We start from the raw sequence: 23,726 nt of genomic DNA, 5'->3' as shown, positions 1-23,726 counted from the left end.
TCAATATTGCCCCAGAACAACAAATGATTTAGAAAATAAGTATAAAAAATCCAATAGTGGAGATAAAATGAACAAAAACAAAAGCGTGATTCAAAATACAAAACAGAAAGGATGAACATAAGATATATGATATAGATGACTATTCTGGGATTTCTGAGAGAGAATTTAGTATCTTGAGAAGACGGGGAAAGTTTCACAGTTGCAGTAGAAAAGGGAGTGCATCTGAGAGATGGCATGAGCAAAGGTCTTTGTCCATTATGATGGTCATTTTTTACATACTCTCCTGTGCCACCAATAAGAAGTTTAACTTTAAATAAGTTACTTCACTCAGTGTAGCTGTTTATACATTGTGCTCTATTTATTTTAAAATATATAGCATGGTTCTAATCAACATTTGTAATAGAGAACATCTGGAACAAATCTACCATATACTTTACCTAATGCTATAAAGTACCATGATTCAATCATTTGTTCATTCAAAAAATACTTAATAAGTCCCAATCATATAAAAGACACTGTCCTAGGCCCTGGAGTGGTAGCAGTGACTAAGACCATGAGAAGCTCTGCCCTCAAGAGGTAACATTCTATTGGATTCTAATTGCAAAGGGAAGTAATTCCACAGAAACAACTTCAGAAAAGCCTCTTCTTGAAGCAACTAACATACTAAGTGATACAGTGAGAAGCTGAATATAAACTATACCACCTAATTAATTTCCTAAAGACAGAACTAATCACTCTGTGAAAAACAACAATTGCAGTACCATTTATAACATGTCAAATTGACTGTTCTTATTATCTGACAAATAAGAAAATGACCAATAGCCACTTCCTTTAGCATCTGACTATGTGCAAATGATGTTTCCAAGAATCACATTCAAGTGGTTTCCCTTTAATGCTAAGGGCAAAAGATAAGTATATAACAATATTCTATAGAACTAACTAAGAGTCAGAACAAAGAGTTGTTCTGCTATGAACCACTCTCATAAGAGGATAGTCTTCCAAACTCAAAAATAATTCACCACTTACTTAACTAATACAAGTATGTATATACTTATATACTATGCAAAGGAAAATATGGCATTATATATCAAGTATTTATGTAAAAACATGACCTTTGATGAGAAATCCCACTAGCAGGAATTTATACTAAGATGTGTTTTAACATATGAACAAAATGCATTTTACAAGTCTATTCATTATAATTTTTTTTTGCAATAGCTCCATATTGGAAAAAAAAACATAATTGCTGATCAATACAGTTTAATAAATTATGAATTACTTTTTCCTCCCAAAACTGTGTTTTTCTGTGACTCAGAACCAAAAAGAAAATCAGCAACCTAAAACAAACCCGTAAGACAGAGATGATGAAAGCAGACAAGGAAACTAAAACAATTACTAAAAATATACACTACAATTTAAATTTAAAAGTCAATACACTAAAAAAAGAAAAGCTATAACAAAAAATAATTTCTGTAAGTAAAAGTATCTGAAAGTTTTAAAAATTCTCTGGAAAGGATTAAAGATTAGATACTACAGAGGAAAAGTTCAATGGACTTGAAGACAAAGTAATAAAAAAAATACCCTCATCACAGGAAAAACTTTATAACTAAATACAGTGAGAAATGCTAACTAGACTTATTGTGGTAGTCATTTCACAATATATACAAATATCAAATCAAGATGTTGCACACCTGAAACTAGTATGTTATATATATTATGTTATATGTCAATTAAAAAAAAATCCAGAGAAAAATATCCAGGAAAAAAATCTGAAAAGATTTGATAGAAAAGAAAATTTTAAAGCAGGTACTTTATAGCACTTATCTTTAGATATTATGATATTTTACAGCTTTCCCCACAGGGTATCACCATATAGTATCCATCATCATGAACCAAAAATTGTTCATGTATTGATAAGACTCAAATAAAAGCCATACATCATCGTTAGCAAGAAAGCAATTTACATCATTAGCCTCAGGGCCAGTTAGAATATACCAGCATTTCCCAATTTTGAAATTCAGCTTGAAAAAGGACTTCTCAGAATGAAACCTGTCATCAAACTTTAATATACAGTAAAAATAAGCCTAGTCATAAGTAAACACAGAATTTGTAACATATTTTAAAATACAAATAAAATCATAATTTAGAGGGGAAAAATAGTCATGGAAAAATACATACATGGCAAAAACAATTTCAGGGGCTTCTTAGAAAAAAGTACAAGCTAGTGGGCAATGGAACAACATCTTCTAAAATTGCTGAAATTAAAAAAAAAAAAAAAGGCAAAACTACACTCGGCTATCCAGTGAAAATATTTTCAAAAATAAAAGCAGTTTTCTGTGAACTTAAGTCTTCACTTAACTTGGTAAATACCAAAAAGTAAGGCTGTTGTGTCATAAGGAAAATGTATGTTTATTTAAAAAAAAAATGCCACACCCAGCAAAACTTTAAATGTTTTAATGAAATATGATCTATTCTTTTTTTTCATAATTGTTGTTTTGGTCTTATATCTAAAAATTCAATCCCAAATCTAAGATCACATGTATTTTCTCCTATTTTTTCCTAAACAAGTTTTAGGACTCAAAGTTAAAACTATGCTTAACCAAAGAATGCCACTCCTAGGTATCAACCCAAGAGAAATGAAAGCTTATGTTCTCCAAAAATCGATACTCAAATGTTTATAGCAGCTTTACATATATATAATAGGCAAAACTGGGAAAAAAACTGATATGGCCTTTAACAGATGAATGAATTTAACTCTGATATGTCAAAAACTAAGGAATACTGCTCAGTAATTAAAAGGAACGAGCTACTGACCCACTCAATGAAATGGATGAAATTTTAATATATTTTACTACATGAAGGAAGCCAGAATCAAAATTTGCACATTGTGTTATTCATTTATTTAACATTATTGAAGATGGAAAACTAGGATGAAAAATGGATTAGCAGTAGCCAAGGACTAGAAATGCAAGGAGAGGCAGATTACCAAGGGGCTGCAGGGGAAATCTTACAGTGATGAAACAATTCTAAATGGTACTGAAGAAGGGCATATCATCTCTATGGTATTCACTCACAAATCTGTAACTTCATCCTAATAATGAGAAAAATACCAGACAAACCAGAACTGACCCAAACATACTCTTCAAAACTATTAAGGTCATAAAAAACAGGAAATAACTAAGAAATTGCCAAAGATATGAGAAGGCCAAGGAGACATAATGACTATATGCAACATGGTATCCTGGATTTGGATCTTAGAAGAGAAAGGGACACTGAGGAAAAACTGGTGAAATCCAATATGATCTGTAGTTTGGTTAATAACACTGTACCACTGCTAATTTATTAATTTTGACAAATTACCACAGCTGTATAAGTGGGAAACTTGGCCAAGAGTATTGGAAACTCTCTGTACTTTCTTTGCAAATTTTCTGTAATTCCAAAATTATTCCAAAATAAAAAAGGTTTTTTTAAGGTTTTTTTTTTTTTTAAGGCAAAATAAGTACATTTTGTTTTCTGAAAGGAAAATAAAAGCTGAAAGAACTTGTTGGCAGCAGATACCACTACAAGATATATGTAAAAGGATGCTTTTCTGGCTGACTGTAGATGGAAAAGTGAATATAAACAATGGATTTAAACAGACATATTAAATGTATGGTAAGTATAAATGAAATATCATTTTAATTTCTTCTAAAATAGATTTGATTCTTTAAAACTAAAGTAATGATAAAGCATTATGGGACATATAACAATGTCATAAAGTGTATGCCAATGATAATGAAAGATGACAGGCAGAAAAATGAAAGATTGTTTTAAAGCTTCTACATTATTCTTCAAGAGGTATGACAGTACTACAAAGTTTGGTGAAATAGGTAAAAGATTCAAAATATAAACTCTATCAATGAACTATCAAACAGATAAGCAATAGAAAAAAAATCAATGAGACCAAAAACAAGCCCCTTGAAAAGACCTATAAAATTGATATTTCAGCTGAACTAATCGGGGGCAGGGGGCAATAAGACATAAGTTGCCAATATTAGGAATGAAAAGAGAGCATCTGGGTGCTGAGGTGGCTCAGTTGGTTAAGTGTCTGCCTTCACCTCAGGTCATGATTCCAGAGTCCTGGGATTAAGCCCACTTTTCCCTCTTCCTCCTCTCCCTCCTGCTCTTGCTCTCTCTCTCTTGCTCTAACAAATAAAATCTTTAGAAAGCAGGGGGGGGGGGGGGTATCACTACAGATGCTACAAAAGATAAGGGAATATTGTAAACAACTTTGTGTCAACAAATACAAAGCCAGACCTGAAACTGGCAAGTTTCTTAAAAGAAACAACCAAAGCTCAATCAAGAAGAAAGAGACATTCTGAATAGCTGTATAGCCTCATGACTATTAAAGATTCAAATTCATATTTATAAATCTTCCCATGACGAAAACTCCAGGCCCATATGGCTGTATGTGTGTATTCTATGAAATATATTTATAGAAAATGTAACAACAATTTTAAATAAATTTTTCTAGAAAAGAAAAAAGAAAAAAAAGTCTGACAGACCCATAAAATGCTAAATATATATTTGCCATATAACTCAACCATTCCATTCTTAAGTATTTACAAAAGAAACGAAGACATATGGTCATACAAAGACATACAAGAATGTTCACAGCTGCTTTATTTGTAAGTGCCAAAATTTTGAAAAAATCCAAGTATTACCAACACATGACTGGATGAACAAATTGTGATATATTCATATAAAAGGATATTATTCAACAGTAAAAAGGAGAAAACTATTAATATATACAACATGGATGAATCTCAACAATATGCATGGCTAAAGATAGTAGAGACAAAAAAAACACATTAATATGAAAGTCTAGAACAAACAAACACATAGTGCCACAGAGCAATCAGGTGACTAAAACAGGGAATGTTAGTTACAAGAAGGTATATATTTGAGAAAAACCATCTATCTGTATACTTAATATGGGTACATTTTATTGATGTAAATTATGCTTCAATGCAGCTGAAAAACATTTTAAGAGAAAGTTTAAACTACCTCCATTTTGTGAATGTAATTGAGAATTTCAATAATTGAAGGCTGCTAATTCATTAAATGGCTAAATTATGTGCTCGCATCTTGAGTTTCAATGAAAGAGGTTTTTTTAGCAAAATCACTGTACATTCTTTTAATGAAAATTTTTCAAAGGTAATTATTCTATAAATATAATCAACTTCAATCCAAATGGTAATGTGAAAATTGTATTTTGTACATATCTCAAAAAAAATTAAGAATCAACTCAAATAACTAGTAATATAATTAACAAACCAAAAACTGTGTTGAATTTTACTAGTCTAACCTTCTTCAGAACAAAAGAAATAATCACAAATATTCAAATAATGATTCCCTAAATCATAATAAATATATACTATTTATTATTATAGTAAAATTTATATTTCAGAGAGTTATTATCTTTAGAAGAATTTACTTTTCTAACTGGAAAGAGTAAAAACCAAATTATTATTAGAGACTGCTTCTTGAAGTAACTCATTGTAATGAAATGAAAAATTCAACAGAAAAATAAAATCATAGAGGTTAAATATAACTATTACATTTTAAAGGCATCAGGTTGATAAAGGGAAACAAAACTTTTAGAAAAAAGCTAATTATCAATTATAATGTACAAATATTTTGGTGGGGGGCACCTGGGTGGCTCCCTTGGTTAAGCATCTGCCTTTGGTTCAGGTCATGATCCCAGGGTCCTGGGACTGAGCCCTGCATCAGGCTGCCTGCTCAACTGGAAGTCTGCTTTTCCCTCTCTTTCTGCCTCTAGCTCTCCAACCCTGTGCCTGCTTCAAGCTCTCTCTCACTCTCTTATGCACTCTCTCTGTCTCAAATAAATAAATAAAATCTTGAATTAAAAAAAAGGGAAAAAAAGTACAAATGTTTTAAAAGCCCTGTACATAAGAAATTCAGTTTGTGATTAACATATACCCAAGACTTTAAATATCTTCCCATTTGATCTAAATTCACTTTCAAATTAAATATTGTTATATAATTTATTTAAAACACTTCTTACTGGGCAGCCCAGGTGGCTCGGCAGTTTAGCGCCACCTTCAGCCCAGGGTGTGATCCTGGAGACCCGAGATCAAGTCCCATATCGGGCTCCCTCATGGAACCTGCTTCTCCCTCTGCCTGTGTCTCTGCCTCTCTCTCTCTCTCTCTCTCTGTCTCTCATGAATAAATAAATAAAATATTTTTAAAAAATACTTCTTACTGTCCAGTCTCCATAAATGGAAAAAAATGAAGTTTATAAAATTATGTTTATTAATTTAAGTAGAAAAAAAACAAATTAAAATAGTATCATAAATTAAAATGGCCTTTTAATGCTAGTTGAAATCAACTTTATTTATATAAAAGCACAAAGTAACCAACTAAACTGAAATATAGAATAAAGTCAGGGAGGAAGAAAGTAAAAAGAGGGAGTCAAGAAGGCAGGGGAGGAGGAGGGGGAAGATAGGAGAGGACAGAAAAGGAAATTTTCATATAGCCCTCACCAAGACTATAAAATTCAATTTTCATTCATTACTTACAGAGTGATCTATCATACTTTCACACTGCTTATCAGTAAGGTCACAGTATATGCACATATGAATTTAAAATGCTATGCATCCTGAATGCATAAGGACAAAATACTCTATTTAAATTCACCAAAACCAGCCAATATCTTAGAAATTAATCTTCCTCATTATGAAGAGCAAACAAATAATCACATTTATGAGGTTTCTATCAGGAGTATCTCACTCACCTTAACTCAAGATAACACATCAAGCTGTGTTTACTGATGCAATTAATTTGTACCATTCAAATGGGTCCAGAAATCTAGCCTTGGCATCAGTACCTTTGGCCCTGATAGATTAAAACTGGTAAAAAGTGGTAGTACTAAAAAAAATTCAAATGAAATGTATACCCTTACCATTTTATCTGATTATCCAGTATTACATAATATATACTTGACTGGCAGCACGATAGGGTAGAAACAGCAACTATTTCAAATTAATGACTGGCTATAAATATATGGGAAGTTACCCAACTATAAAATGAGAATAACAGTATATCCTCACATAATTGTAAAGATTACATGAAATAATAGATGTAATGATTTGTAAACTGTAATGCAATTTGTAAATATCAGTTACTACTCTTTTTCCCTTGGTCATTAGAAAGTAAGTATACTAGCCTTCTGCCAAGTTCTTACCTATCATGGCACCTTCATTCTTCCTGTTCCTTCTACTTGAAATGCAATTCCTTTAGCTAAGTCTTACAATTCAGATGTCTAATTGAGTTAAATGTCACCTCTTTTCAGAGACAGTTCCCAACAAACTGTATCAATTATGACATATTAGGATACAAGTTAGAGAAAATCTAACTCAAAACTGCTTTAAAAATAAGGAAATTTTAATTTCTCAGTAGACAAAAAGTTAATCACTTCAAAAATCTACTTTTATCTTTCTATTCTACCCCGTTGGCCCGTCAGCTTCTGTCCTCTGGCTACTATTCTTCATGAACAAGTTGGTTGCCTCAATCCCAGCCACAGGTAATTACAGTACATTACCAAAGACCAATTGGTAATCTCCTTCAGTCCATCTCATTTTAAGAAAGAACAGGGACTTAGAGCACAGTGCCTAAAACAGAGCAAGCCCTTTATGAGTATTTGTTGAATGAAAAACTGAATGCATGAATATTACCCAAATGTGCATATATTTAATACCTACAGTTAAAATTCTAGGGAAAATAAAATTAAAATCAAGCCTTAGAAGAATTAAAAGATTCAAAGTCATTTTCATATATTTATTCATTTATTTTTACATGCAGGAAATGTTAAAACAAATGCTCAGAAGGAAATATATCCAAAATTAATTTCAAACCAAAGACTTGAGACACCTGGGTGCTCAGCAGTTGAGTGTCTGCCTTTGGCTCAGGGCATGATAAGTCCCTTGATTGAGTCCCACATCAGGTTCCCTGCATGGAGCCTGCTTCTCTCTCTGCCTATGTCTCTGCCTCTTTGTGTCTCTCATGAATGAATAGATAAAATCTTAAAAAAACAAAAACAAAAACAAAAAACAAAGACTTGTACTCAGTCCAACTCAGGATAAGCTGAAGAGTCTAGAAGACAAAATAATGAAAAATAATGAAGCTGAACAAGAGAATTATGCAACGTAAGAACAGACTTAGCGAACTCAGTAACTACATCAAAAACAATAACGTGTATTATAAGAGTCCCAGAAGAAAGAAGAGAAAAGGGGACCAAAAATTTATTTCAAGAAATAATAGCAGAAAACTTCCCTAATCTAGGGAAGGAGACAGACATGCAGATCAGGAGGTACAGAGAACTTCCATCAAAAATCAACAAAAGTATGCCAACACCAAGACATATTATAATTAAACTTGCAAAATATAGTGATAAAGAAAAAACAATAACTAAAGGAGTTCATGACCACTAAATCAGCCCTGCAAGAAGTATTAAAGAGAACTCTTAGAGCGGAAAGAAGAGACCAAAAGACTAAAAGACAAGAAAGGATCAGAGACAATCTCCAGAAACAACAACAAAACAAATAATAAAATGGCAGTAAATACATATCTTTGAGGGTGCCTGGGTGGCTCAGTCAGTTAAATGTCCAACTTTTGATTTTGGCTCAGGTCATGATTTGAAGGTCATGAGATTGAGCCCCATGTTGGACTCCGTGCTCAGCGCAGAGATTGAGATTCTCTCTCTCCTTCTCCCCCTGCCTTTCCCCCCCACTCACACTCTCTAAATAAATATCTTTAAAAAAATTAATTACTTTGAATGTAAATGGAGTAATGCTCCAATCAAAAGACACAGATGTCAGAACGCATAAAAAAGCGAGGCCCATCTATATGCTGCCTACAAGAGACTCATTTTAGACTTAAAGACACTTGGAGATTGAAAGTGAGAAAGTAGAAAAACATTTACCACATTAATGGATGCCAAAAGAAAGTCAGAGTAGCAATACTTAGATCAGACAAACTAGACTTTTTTATTCTTGTGTTATTTTTATCCTGCTTTGATATCGGGGAAGTACTGGCCTTATGGAATGATTTTGAATGTGTTCTCTATATTCCATTATTTCTAAGAATTTAACAAAGATTGTCATTATTATATTTTTAAATATTTGGTAGAATTCACCAATGAAACCATGTGGTCTTGGACTTTTCCATGCTGGGAGATTTCTGATTCCTAATTCAACTTGCATTCTTATTATTGGTCTAAGATATTGGTCTATTTCTTGGATTCAAGATTGATGATTAGATTGTGGTAACATGCATTTTTAGAAATTATCTGGGTTTTTTTTTTTTCTAAGTTATTTGTTAGTTTATTCTGTTATCACACCATGTATTTCTTCTAAGTTATTTGTTACTTTATACTGTTATCACACGATGTATTTCTGGGGTTATCCGTTGTATTATTTTCTCTTCCATTTCTCATTTTGGTTTATGACTCTTCTTTTTTTTTCTTTTTTTTTAAAGATTTTATTTATTTATTCATGAGAGACACACAGAGAGAAGCAGAGACATAGGCAGAGGGCGGAGAAGCAGGCTCCATGCACAGAGCCTGATGTAGAACTCGATCCCGGGACTCCAGGATCAGGCCCTGAGTCAAAGGCAGACTCTCAACTGCTGAACCACCCAGGCATCCCTTCTCTTTTTTTTCTTAATGTACATAAAGCAATGCCAATTTTGTTTAAATTTTTTTGAAAAAAAAAATCATTACCTTCAATGTTCTGTTACTGTTTATTCTGGTTATATATATATTTTTTTGTCATTTCCTTCCTCTACTAAATTTCAGCTAAGTTTCTTCTTTTTCTGGTTTCTTGTGGTATACTGTTTATTTGAACTTTCTCAATACAAGGATTTATAGCATAAATTTCACTCTAACTTCTGCTTTTGCTGCAACCCATAGGTTTTGGAATATTGTGTTTTCTTTTTCTTTTGTTTTGAGACATATTTTGATTTTCTGTTTGATTTCTTATTTGGCCCACTGTTCGTGCAATCGTGTGCTAACACTTACATATTAAATATTTAACATTCATATTTTAGATTTTCCAGCTTTCTTTTATTGTTGATCTTTAGTTTTGTATCATTGTGGCTGGAAAATATACTTGGTATGATTTCAGTCTTCTTAAACTTGTAATATTTGTTATGTCTCTTTTTATGTGATTTAACCAGGAAATTCTGTATGTATTTTAGGAAAATATGTATTCTATTTTTCTTGGATGGAATGTTTTATATATATCTTTTAGAACCATGTATTCTGAAATATGCTTGAAGTAAAAAAAAGTTCTTGTTGAAAAAAGTTTAACTTTAACTGAGGGTGCTTATTTAAAATAAAGTGTATCAGAGTGAAAGTTGGGGACGGGATGGGTAAAATAGATAAATTAAATGGGATTAAGAGTACACTTATCATAATGAACAGTGAGTAATGATGTATATAGTTCTACAGAACTGTTGAATCACTGTGTTGTACACCTGAAGCTAATATAACAATATATTTTAACTATACTGGAATTAAAATGTAAAACTTAAAAAAAACATCGCATTTAATAGCTAATAAGGGCAGACAGATGTATTGAAAAATTCCAAGTCATACAGAATACAAATAATGAATAAAGATTCACAATCTTTCTAGAGAACTCTTTCTAAAGAACAGAGATTAAAATTTTGGTTTAGGGATCCCTGGGTGGCGCAGCAGTTTGGCACCTGCCTTTGGCCCAGGGCGTGATCCTGGAGACCCAGGATCGAATCCCACGTTGGGCTCTCGGTGCATGGAGCCTGCTTCTCCCTCTGCCTGTGTCTCTGCCTCTCTCTCTCTCTCTCTGTGACTATCATAAATAAATAAAAAATTTTAAAAATATATTAAAAAAATAATTAAAAAAATAAATAAAATTTTGGTTTAAACAGATTTAAAACTGTTTCTAAAGAACAAAAGAGATTCAAAAGTATAATAAACATTTTTTGCTACAGAAAATTTTAGTGGGATATATTTAAAACAACACACATATTTTAATCTTCATATAAGAGGCATGAAAGCCACTTAAAGGCTAATCTTTGCTACTGCATGTATGGAGAATATTAGGATAATATTATTGGCTAATAATTCACTAATATTTGAGCAGATGAGTGACAGGAAATTTATATATCCTAAAAAAATAGAAGTTTAAATAAGTTAATGGGACAACCATTGGTGAAATATTATGGCTTAGTTTTGTTTTTGTTTTAAATTGTTTTCATTTTTTAGATTTTTTTTTTTTTTTTTTACTCATGAGAGACATAGAGAGAAAGAGAGGCAGAGACACAGGCAGAGGAAGAAGCAGGCTCCAGGCAGGGAACCCGACGTGGGACTCAATCCGGGGTCTCCAGGATCAGGCCCTGGGCTGAAGGCGGCGCTAAACCGCTGAGCCACCTGGGCTGCCCTATGGCTTAGTTTAATGAAGAAAAATATACACAATAAAATATTAGGTGAAAATGCAGGATGCAGAAGGATTTGATGTTGATAAGCAGGTAGTATGATGCCTTGAAAACTGTAAGCTCTAAGGTCAGACAGAACTGGGTCTAAAACCTGGCAATACCAAAATAAAATTGGGCCAGCAAAGAATTAAGCAGAACATCTTACTTTCCCAGAGCCTGAATTTTTTTAACCTTGAAATGACTGTAATAATTTCTACCATATGGGCCTATCATTCTAAGTGTAATGATGATATAGTTACATTTATATAGTGCTTCCTGAATGCAAGGTACTTTTCTCAATACTTCACAATTGTAATATCATTTAAGCTTCTCAACAACCTCTTGTTGTTAGTACTATTATCCCCATTTTACAGTGTAGGAAATTAAGGCACATTGAGATTAAATAACTTTCCAAGGTTGTAAAGCCACTAAGTGCCAGAACCAAAATCAATGTTAACTATTTTTTTTGTTACTGTTATTAAGAATAGCGGGCTGACTTTAAGAATTACAAGGGAAGCTAGAAAATCTCATTCCACACATACTTTTTAACTCAAGCATAAGCAATTTGTATCACTAGGACATGTCAACTATAATTCAATCCAGAGACTGAAAGGCCTCCACTTGTCCTCCCTAACTAAAAGCACACTATTAGGAACACTTCCATTTAATTTTTTTTTTTTTAACATTCAAAATATAGTGAAGTGACTTTTGGTTCCATTTCAAGATGGTAAAGACAGACTTCATCCAACCCCTATATCTAAGGGGTTATCTAAGAATATCTGTATCTAAGAATATCTAAAAACCCTGGACACTCTATATAAAACAAATACAAGAAGACTGTGAAAGATAGAAAAGGCAGAACTGCTAATAATCTAGGAACTAAGGCAATGACATGGAAGTGAGTTCTGAGTTTTCTTTTTGCCTCATACATTCCAGAAGGAAAAAAGAACAACAGAAAGAGCAAAAGCATGAGTAAATGTAAAAGAATTTCTTTTCTTCTTGACTTTTCTACATTATGTTTTGATAATACCTGTTATGGCTTCAAATACATGTAGAGGTAATTTAAGACTATTATAAGAAAGAGAGAGTAATGGGACTTCAGAGAGGCAAAGATTCTACATTTCACTCAAACTGGTAAAACATCAACGTGAGTAGACTGTGATAAGTTACGTATCTTTCAGGTATTACTTAAAGCAACTACTAAAAAACCTATACAAAGAGATACACTCAGTAACATTTAGCAATATAATCATTAGAAGTTTAATACAGAGGAAGTTTTATAGTCAACTGGAATAGCTGTCTGCCCATTTTATCTACTTTCTAGCTGTGACTGTGACCAAATTATTTAACCTCTTTGTAAATTATTTAATAACATTCATTTTAAGCCAATTAGAGTTAGAACATATTACCTATAATTATTATAGCTATTATTTTAATATTTTCATTGAGTGAGACTATTAACCTTGTCTGGTTTATTTACTTTGCTGGTTTAAGCAAATATTTATAGTAGTCTTGATATTTGTGTAAAGTGCTGCTCATGGTGACTAGTATGTAGTATGGGCTTGATAAATAAAGGCTATGATTATTCAGTAGTAAATAAAGGGCTATGGGTTAATCTTTATTCCTACTGACTCTGAACCACAAGATCTTATAACTTCCTTTATACCAGTCTTGAAAATTATTTTTTTGGATTTGACACCAAAATCAAAGGCAACAAGAGCAAAAATAAACACACGGGGACTACACCAAACTAAAAAGCTTCTGTACAGCAAAGGAAATCATCAACAAAATGAAAAGACAACTTATGGAATGGGATAAAATATAAGACATATATCTGATAAGGGATTAATATCAGAATAAATAAAGAACTTATATAAGTCAATAGAAAATAAATAAAGAACCCATACAATAAAGAACTCATACAAGAAAATAAAATTCATACAAGAAAATAAACAACTCATACAAGTCAACAGAAAAAGCCAAACAATCCATTTTAAAAAAGTGCAGAGGATCTGAAAACATTTTCCCAAAGATAACATACAAATGACCAACAGGTACATGAAAAGGTGCTCCTTTTTTTTTTTTTTTTAATCTTGTTTGAAAAAACTTTACTTGATTAACTGAACTGCTCGTGAATAACATCAAGAGCTAATAACTTTTTTTTTAAGAGCTAATAACTCTTAAAAGAAAAGCAATCGATGCTCTCTTTAAATTGTTGAATGTTCATCTTCTTCTTTGAAAAACAAAAATATTTTCTTCCCAGAATCGACCCCAGCAGGACTTGCCCCAAGTGGAGAGAAGCAGAGTGCCTGGGGCACACCCGTTGCTGGAGCTCATCTGACATATGGACACAGGGGCTGGCAGTGGTGTTCACACCACTGCACTGAGTATGGTCTCCAGGAAATGCCAATGGTGAAGCTAAGTATATCTTGAGATTTAGTGTTCATTTTAAAGAAACACCCAATGTACTGGCATGAAGTATAGATTATTAACAGAAAAGGAGCAGCACAGTTCCTGCTATGTATGTGTAAGGAAAGGGAAGAGGTTAATCCCAAAGGCAATTTAAATAAAGGTATTTTATTTTTTATATATAAATAAATGTTCTGAGAAATCTCAGACTTTAAGTGCATTGTTGTAAAAAATTAGTGCAGTTTTCTCATTAAAGTTTTTAGCGCTCAAGTAATAAGATAAATCTATGTCTGTTCATAGTCTCTTTCACTGCACATTAAACATTCATATTGCTAAATGTCAAACTGAAGGTTTTCTATACTGGTCTGTTCTTAAAAATCAAGGTAAATGGATTTCATGTTCTGTGACAAAACATGGCAATTATTTTTGGCAAAGAAACTAGAAAAATACGAGATCGGAGTTTAGAAATGTAGAGTTTATTGATGTAAAGCATAGGCAATACATAGGAAAAACTTTTTTTAAGGATGTATTTTAACAGAACTTTATCCTTCATGCAAAAGGATAACAAATCATTAGCAAAATGCAAATAAAACCACAATGAGATAGTACCTCATACCTGGTAGGATGGCTATTATCAAAAAAAGATGAGATAAGTGTTAGTGAAGACAGAGAGAAAAGGGAACCTTGTGCATTGTTGGTGGGACTGTAAATTGATGCAACCACTATGGTAAACAGTATGAATGTTTCTCAAAAAAATTAAAAATAGAACTACCATATGATCAGCAACTCCACTTCTAGGTTTTTATCAAAAGGAAACAAAATCACAATCTTAAAAATATATTTGCACCCTTACTTTCATTGCAATATTATTTACAATAGCCAAGACAGAGAAACAACCTAAGTGCCATCAACAGATGAATGGATAAAGAAAATGTGGTATACAGCTGACTCTTGAACAACATGGGTTTGAACTGCACGAGTCCACTTACTTAGAAATTTTAAATTTTTCTAATATATATTTGAAATATTAATATATGTTAATTATAATATTTGGGACAACATGGATGGATCTTGAGGGCATTACACTAAATGAAATAAGTCACATAGAGAAAGACACTTAAAGGTAGATCTTAAAAAAAAACCCAACTCATAGATGATATGATACAGAGAACAGATTGGTGGTTGCCAGAGGCAGGGGTGTGAGGTGGGCACACTGAAGGTGGTCAAAAAATACAAACTTCTAGTTATAAGATAACTAAGTCTAAGGAAAAAAAATTCATAAGACATTCCTGGGGATCCCTGGGTGGCTCGGCGGTTTGGCGCCTGCCTTTGGCCCAGGGCGCGAACCTGGAGTCCCGGGATCGAGTCCCACGTCGGGCTCCTGGCATGGAGCCTGCTTCTCTCTCTTTCTGTGTCTCTGCCTCTCTCTCTCTGTGTCTATCATGAATAAATAAATAAATAAATCTTAAAAAAAAAAAAAAGACATTCCTGCATTTTTTTTAAAAAGTAAAGACAAACTGTTTTATTGTTTTATATTTATATGATGCTATATAATTTGTGCTTTTATCTCCCCAATTTGTGCTTTTATCTCCCCTAAAACTAATTATTATGAATTACTACTATTTTACAGATGAGAAACTGTAGCTCATAGGTTATTTAAAAATTTGCTCAAAGCATTTACAAAGCTAGTATATGATAAAGTCAGAATATAGACTTTCTGTCTCTAAATTTAATGCCCTTTTCACAACACTATGCTGCCAATCAGATAGGAAAACATACAAACTCACAAAATTAGTAACTATAGGATACAAGATTGAAAAATAAGTAGTTAAGCCCTATGTGCCTAAGATTATATTGCACTGTTGATACAGATGAATAAGATATAAACAGATGGATATTCAAGCTTGTTAGCATTAAAGATACATTAAAGCACGTCAAATTAGAAATATTACATATATCAAATTAGCAAACATGTACTGAAAACCAAAAAACTAATGATAATACAATGGAATATTACATTGCCATCACCAAAGGGAATTTATTATTGAAGAAGATACTCTATTCCATAGCATGGATAGTTAGAGATTTGAGGGTATGTAGTATTTTCCATACAATTTGAATTCTATGTACTGCCTAAGAAAATTGAAATATAAAGATAAAAAGGAAATATGGTGACATCAAGTGACTTAGTATTTACTATAATCAATACTTATTAACCTTTAAGTAAAAATTAAATGGTCAGAGATATATGGAAAGAAATTAATAGATCCACAAGGAAAAAACAAAGGTAAAAACTACATAGCACAGTAAATTACAATGAAACATATGACCTTCTGTAGTCTTTCTAGGCCTGTTACTCCATACTAACCCAAATAAAACTAAAACACAGATTAGGCAACATGATTAAAAGAGATTAAAATTCTCAACTCAGGAATCTAAACATTTTTCTATCCAAAGCTACTGAATTAAATATGTCAAATCAATTATTTTGGTGTCACAGAAACCATTAAAAAGTGAAAGCCTATCAGTACATAAATAATTGTTCAGAATCATCTTTATGCAAAGGAGTAAAAGACTATCAACCATTTGCTACATAAGATCCAAAAAATCTTTTTTCATCCTCTTCAGCAGTAAATGGCTAATCCAATGTTTTCTAACATTTTCTCACATTTGCCAATTCAAACTTTTGAGAGAAAACACTTGAAGTGTCATTAATAAAAAAGAATTTACCATAAAAAAACAAGTTATACATTCATCAATTAACAATGGTATAACAAGCTAACAACAATAGCCTATAAAAAGCTGTTAATACTCTAACACAAGAATGACTATGGCCAACACATCAATTTTGCCAATTCTTACTACCCTCGATATCTATCTAACAAAAATGTGATAACTATCAGTGTAATTGAATTAAATGGTTTTCCCATAAAATAAGTTTCATATTTCCTATTAATCTAATAAAATTTTACCAATTTGATCAAAGGAAATCCACAATCCCTTATTTAGTGTTAGCTTCCAATTCTCCTTATATCCTCACTCCCCTTGCACAAACACCCCCCTACAAAAACATTAAATCTCAGTGGTGCTTTGTTATTTATACCACTTCCCCTCAGTATAAAGATATGTTTCTGCACATTACAAAATACCCCAACACAAGAGCAGCTTGGCTTAAACAAGATTGAGATTTATTTTTTCTTTTGGAGAAGGCATCTAGAGATGGTGATTGCAGAGTATCCTCAAGAACCCAAGTTTCTAACTTTCACTTCCACCAATTCTCTGTGCCTGGCTTCCATCATCAAGATCACCTCATGGTCCAAAATTTTGCTAAAGCTCTAGTTACCACTACTTCAATAAAGGTCAAAAAGGAGAAACTGAACAGCAAAATGGGATCTCTTCCAGCAGAGTCACTGACCTTTATAAGCATGCACACGCACGTACACACACACCCCCACACACACAATACTTCTGCTTTTATCTTTATTACCAGAACTTAGTCACTTAGTTAAGCCCTATGTGCCTAAGATTATATTGCACTGTTGATACAGATGATTAAGATATAAACAGATGGGATGTTCAAGCTTGTTAGGATTAAAGACACATTAAAGCACATCAAATTAGAAATATTACATATATCAAATTAGCAAACGTACTGAAAACCAAAAGCCTAATGATAATACAATGGAATATTATATATTGCCATACAATACAGTATTTTTTTCAAGGCATCAGTGTGCCTACCTAAATAAAACTTAAAAAAAGAAAAAGAGAGAGGATTCTATTACTATAGAAGAGAAAAACAGATTTAAGGTTGGGTAGAATACTAGCAGCCTGCATCATATGGTCCTATCCATTTTTCACAGGTTCTGAGGAACCTTTGATACTGGAAGAAATTTTATATCATATTTTTAATCAATACAGCTAATATAAAAGCTTTTCCCAATAAATACTTTTACCTCCTTGGCTATCTGTGGACTACGGCCAATCCTAAACTGTACTGATAACCACAGTATGTATAGTAAGATTACAATTCTAAAGTCTTATTGGATAGGGTTTTTCATCTATTACATCTTGTGCACCAGCTAGGGTAGAAAAGTTGATTTGTTTTGTACAAGTGACCTAATAGAATGCTGCAACTCACTCTGTGTGTCTTGACCAATCAGCAAATCAATGAAGCTCCAGTGTGGTCTCTTTTGTTACAAATCTGGGATCTTACTCCACAGACTCATCTGCTATACAATCACAATTATCATCAATCCCATTATAGCACCTCATTTACTGAACATGTAGTAGGTCCCTGTGCAAAGTGATCTAATTATTCATTTAGGCCTCATAATAAACCTATTATGTTATTTTTGTCCTCATATTATAGAAAATAATAATAACAAACATTTACTGAGTGCTTAGTATGTGCCAGGCTTACTCAAAGTAGTTTACAGATAAGTACTATTATTATAATTTAATTTATATTATATTATAATTTATAATTATAATTATTCCTAATTTATAGATGAGAAGGAAGAAAAGTTAGTAATTTGCCCAAAGTCACATAGCTTCTGGGGGGATCCCTGGGTGGCGCAGCAGTTTGGCAGCCTGCCTTTGGCCCAGGGCGCGATCCTGGAGACCCAGGATCGAATCCCACATCGGGCTCCTGGTGCATGGAGCCTACTTCTCCCTCTGCCTGTGTCTCTGCCTCTCTCTCTCTCTCTCTCTCTCTGACAATCATAAATAAATAAAAATTAAAAAAAAAAGTCACATAGCTTCTAAAAAACAAAAACAAAACAAAAAAAAACAAAGTCACATAGCTTCTAAGCAGCAGAGCCATGGAGCGCCTAGGTTGCTCAGTCTATTAAGCATTCAATTCTTGATTTTGGCTCAGGTCATGATCCCAGGTTCCTGAGCTCAGGCCCCCCTCTTCCCACCCACCCCCTCACGCTCAGCATGGAGTCTGCTTAAGATTCTCTCCCTCAGAAAAGGGAACCCTCTTACACTGTTGGTGGGAATGTGAACTGGTGCAGCCACTCTGGAAAACTGTGTGGAGGTTCCTCAAACAGTTAAAAATAGACTTGCCCTATGACACAGCAGTTACACTGCTGGGGATTTACCCCAAAGATACAGATGCAATGAAACGCCGGGACACCTGCACCCCGATGTTTCTAGCAGCAATGTCCACAATAGCCAAACTGTGGAAGGAGCCTCGGTGTCCATCGAAAGATGAATGGATAAAAAAGATGTGACTTATGTATACAATGGAATATTACTCAGCCATTAGAAACAACAAATACCCACCATTTGCTTCAACGTGGATGGAACTGGAGGGTATTATGCTGAGTGAAGTAAGTCAATCGGAGAAGGACAAACATTATGTTCTCATTCATTTGGGGAATATAAATAATAGTGAAAGGGAATATAAGGGAAGGGAGAAGAAATGTGTGGGAAAGATCAGAAAGGGAGACAGAACATAGAGACTCCTAACTCTGGGAAACGAACTAGGGGTGGTGGAAGGGGAGGAGGGCGGGGGGGTGGGGGTGAATGGGTGACGGGCACTGAGGGGGGCACTTGAGGGGATGAGCACTGGGTGTTATTCTGTATATTGGCAAATTGAACACCAATAAAAAATAAATTTATTATAAAAAAAAAGATTCTCTTCCTCTCCCTTTGCCCACCTTTGCCCCCACACACATACACGCATTACCACACATACTCACTCTCTCTTAGAAAAAAAAAAAAAAAGTAGCTGAGCCAAGATGCAAATCCAGGCAAACACTCCAGAGTCCACTCAATCAACTTCTATAGTACAATAATATCAAATAAACCAGCAGAGGTTAAGTAATTCACTAAGGTCACAAATCCAGGAGCCCAGACTTATGGCTATATCTATCTTATTGACTCCAAATGAATCTAAGAAATATGGTTTGACTGACCAAGGGATTATTATTCTTCAGGGGCAGTTAGAAGAGAACAACACTATCAAAATAACATACATAATCCATAAATATCAACAATAAGCAATCGAGGAGGATGGAATGCAGTGTGTATCCCAGGTGCCTAGGCAGCACTACAGGTAGATCTACCTCTTTTAGTAACAGATAAACCCAAAACAGCTTTTGCAAACTTATCTAGTGACTGCCATACATTAGTCTGAATAATCATTAGTATAGAAGATAAATAGGTGTCTGTATTTTATATCTGCTGTCAAAAAATTGAAGAGTAAACAGTCTTTTGCTATACCATACTCAATGGATATATCTAGAAGCAGTAATTTTTGAAGACAATAGGAAAAAAATTTTAAGAAATAATAAAAAGTAACAGAATCAGACACTTTGTTGCCATCTGTTAGGGCTAATGAATTTATTGTTCTCTCATCCTTCGAGATATATATAAATTATGGCTATAAATTTCTTTAGCATTTTTTCCTAAGATTTACAGTGTACAATTCTCGTATCAGAGTCAAAAATGCCTCTCTAAAAAATAAATAAAATGAAAATCTCCCCTTCTCCCAAATAAATAAATAAACAAATAAGCCTATGGTAAGCCCGAGCACACAACACATAAATCACAATGCTACTACTGGTTCATTTTCAAACACTCCCTGAAGAATTTCAAGTCCCTCTTCCAAGACCAGCATAGACACATAATGACTATTAGAAGGGAGTATCTTGTACCTAGTACAGTAACTAAAACACTGTAAGCGTTAATGATAAACAATGAAGCTCACGTCACTAATCAATTCAACCAAGAGAGTCATTTACTGTTTCATCAACACTTCATATCCTGTAAAAATTTTGGGTTCAGTATATTGTTGCTCATCAAACACATCCTTTTTTCATAATTCCAGACTTAATGAGACATTCTCAGTTAAGTTCATACCAATTCACGTTTATACTCTACTTCTAATTACCAATAGTTTTAAACTAATTGAAAGAACTTTAAAGAATTGAGCAGTACTACACTTATAATATTTCACTGTATCCTTAATGGATGAAACATAAAATGTATTTTTATTAGTAAAAAGTATACTAAGTAAGAATTAAGGTGTTTTTTTTATTATACTGATTCCTGTTTAAATTTAAAAAAGAAAGAAAAGTATCATAAAACAGCCAGTGATCCTCAGTGAGGCAGAAAAGTACCAAAAACAGTCAGCTATTATAAATCATTAGAGTTACATTCACTTTAATTCTAATGCAGCAGTTGACTGGTAACTAATACTAGATGAAAACCAGCCAAAGCAGCTTTTATTTATAGCTATCTGTGGAAGAATAACAGAAATGTTGTTACTAAGATCAACTTAATTTAAGCAACATTTAAAAATGAATTTTTACACATATGGTATTTGAACAATTTCAAATGGGCAGGACATATCACTTGCTAAGAATATCATTCCTCATTTTAAAAGTGTTAAGAGATCTCTACTTTTACCACAAGGGAGTAATAGGATCCAGAATTAACTTCCAAATGTAAACTAGAAAACTGGATAACTATGTATCTGACTTTAGACAAAAGGCAGCACAAAACTGATTTGAAGATGGGAAAAGGAGAAGGGAGGAGGAGGCAGGAGAAGGGGAGGAGAGAGGGGGAGGAGAGAGGGGGAGGAGGGAGGAGAAAGAGAAGGGCAAGAAAAGTAATGAGGAGACCTATAATTACCAGTGATTCTTTTTTTTTTTTTTTTTTTGGTACGCTAAAGGCTGGAGGATTCATTTCCAAGAAGGCACACTCAAAGGACTGGCAAGTTGATGCAGGCTGTCAGCTTGGCAGTTTGGTCAGAAGCCTCAGTTCATCTCCACGTGTGCCTCTTCATGTGGCCTGGCCCTTCTGATAGCATGGTGGCCGAGTTCCAAGGTGAATGTTCCAAAAAAGAGGGCAGAAACTATGTTGCCTTTTATGCCCCGGTCTCAGAATTTCCATGACATTACCACTATCACACCCAATTCATGGAGGGAGTCACAAGGACCTGCCTCAGATCAAAGAGAGGGTACATGGACTTTATCTCTTGATGAAAAACATGTTGGAAAATTGTTGATGAAAAACATGTTGGAAAATTGCGGACATGTTTTAAAACTACTATATTATTTTCTTAAATAATGATAGTAAATAAAGATGACAGTGATTCCTCTTTCTTGATCAGCCCAGCATAGTTAATTGATAATGAAAGACTGTTTGGTCTTCATTGGGGCACACAAGGATGCACTTCAACTGCCTTGGATAGGACAATTTCTTTTTTGAAATTTTATTTAAATTCAATTAATTAACATATAATTCATAATTGGTTTCAGAGGTAGAAGTCATTGATTTATCAGTCTTATATAATAACGTAACCGGAGATTCTTTCTGAAAGCACATTTGAGATATAGTATGTTGAAAGGGAAACCCAAGTAGAATCTAGTGCATTGCTAAATTGAAAAGACAGAGGTCTGCGCACAAAAACAAAAACAATTTTTTGGGGGAAAAAAATCCCTGAAGTGAGAGAGCTATACAAAGACCTATTTTTAAAATTTTAAAAGACAGAGAGAGAGAGAGAGAGATCCCCTTAAATTACATAAATAACAATCTGTATGTGCAAAGGGTGAAAACACATAAGGCTGAGCAAAAACAAGTTCTGGGAAAGAAAAATTACCAGGTAGCTAAAGCTGAGTAAAACTATTTATGATACTAGAGCTCACAGGCGGTAAGGGATCATTCAAATTCTTACAAACAAGATAGAGAATCTTCAGTGAATCCTTGGGGCATTCAGTAAAGTCCCAAAAAGAGGTCAACCTTAGTAATAAGGCTAAGAAAGCACAAAAGTAAAGGTTACCTCTAGACCTGCCCTAGGAAACCTTAAATACATTAACATCCATGGTAAAGGAAGAGGGAAGGAAGTTAATTTGCTACTGCTGAGTCTGGCTTAGAAAAGCTCAGTCTCAAAATGCTCCCACACCTGCAAAGTGTCCACTTTGCACCACATGCTAAGCCATTCCCTGTGCTGTTTGGAAGAACAGCTACCACGGCCACAAGAGGAAAGGAGACTGAGAAGCCATGAAGCATTGCATTGACCAAGAATAAAGGTAAGAGTTAACAGGTGCAGGGGTAAGAGTGAAAATGAACCTGAAAAAAGTTGGTGTATAAACAGAATGACTAAGAGTATAAACAAGTAATCAAAATGTTGAAAAATGTGTAATTAGAAGCAATGTGTCTTGATGGTGTGAAGAGATTATGACATTTGAAAGGAAAACTGAGAAAAATGGCTTGAATTGGTCTGCCAAACTCTGAGGATAACAAAGCTGATGTAATTTTAAAATACAATGCAGAAGAGGGTATTAATCTGAAGCCATATGGCAAGCTTCCAAATGTGCTAAAATTAATAAAAACATATATATTTAGTGGTGGAGATGATGATGAAATCCAGTTTTATGACACTAGAGATGATGATAAAGACCATGATGATATTTAATTGAACTCAATGTCTTACATTCCAAATTTTCTGAGGATTAAATCCCAAAGGAGATAGGGTTCCTTGTCTTTTAAAAAGTTAACCAGGCTTCTGGAGTGTCTGGGATGCTGAGTCGGTTGAGCATCTGACTCTTGGTTTCAGCTCAGATCATGATCTCAAGATCATGGAATCGAGCCAAACATCAGGCTCCGCACTTGGTGGGGAGTCTACTTGAGATTCTCCCTCAGCCCCTCTCCTTCACTTTAAAATAAATAAATCTTAAAAAAAAAAAAAAAAAAAAAAGGTTAACAAGACTTCTATGTAGCTTAGTCATTTTATCATGGCATCCCTTTCCCTAAGGAATAGGTGAACTCCTGATAATCAAATACTCTTG

At 33.6% G+C, this 23,726-nt stretch overlaps 1 protein-coding gene and 1 pseudogene across 13 annotated transcripts in view; one reads left to right on the top strand and one right to left on the bottom strand.

The window, feature by feature from the left end:
• The window catches only part of FUT8 (fucosyltransferase 8), a 301,256-nt gene that overhangs the window by 158,058 nt on the left and 119,472 nt on the right, over nucleotides 1-23,726 (bottom strand). The gene's annotated exons all lie outside the window — the stretch shown is intronic.
• On the top strand, nucleotides 20,561-23,353 carry LOC125755507 (eukaryotic translation initiation factor 1A, X-chromosomal-like; annotated as a pseudogene).

Source organism: Canis lupus, chromosome 8 (genome assembly GCF_003254725.2).
Source record: "Canis lupus dingo isolate Sandy chromosome 8, ASM325472v2, whole genome shotgun sequence".
Classification (NCBI taxonomy): domain Eukaryota; kingdom Metazoa; phylum Chordata; class Mammalia; order Carnivora; family Canidae; genus Canis; species Canis lupus.
Note: the sequence above shows the minus strand (reverse complement) of the source record. Positions and strands in the feature narration are given on the sequence as shown.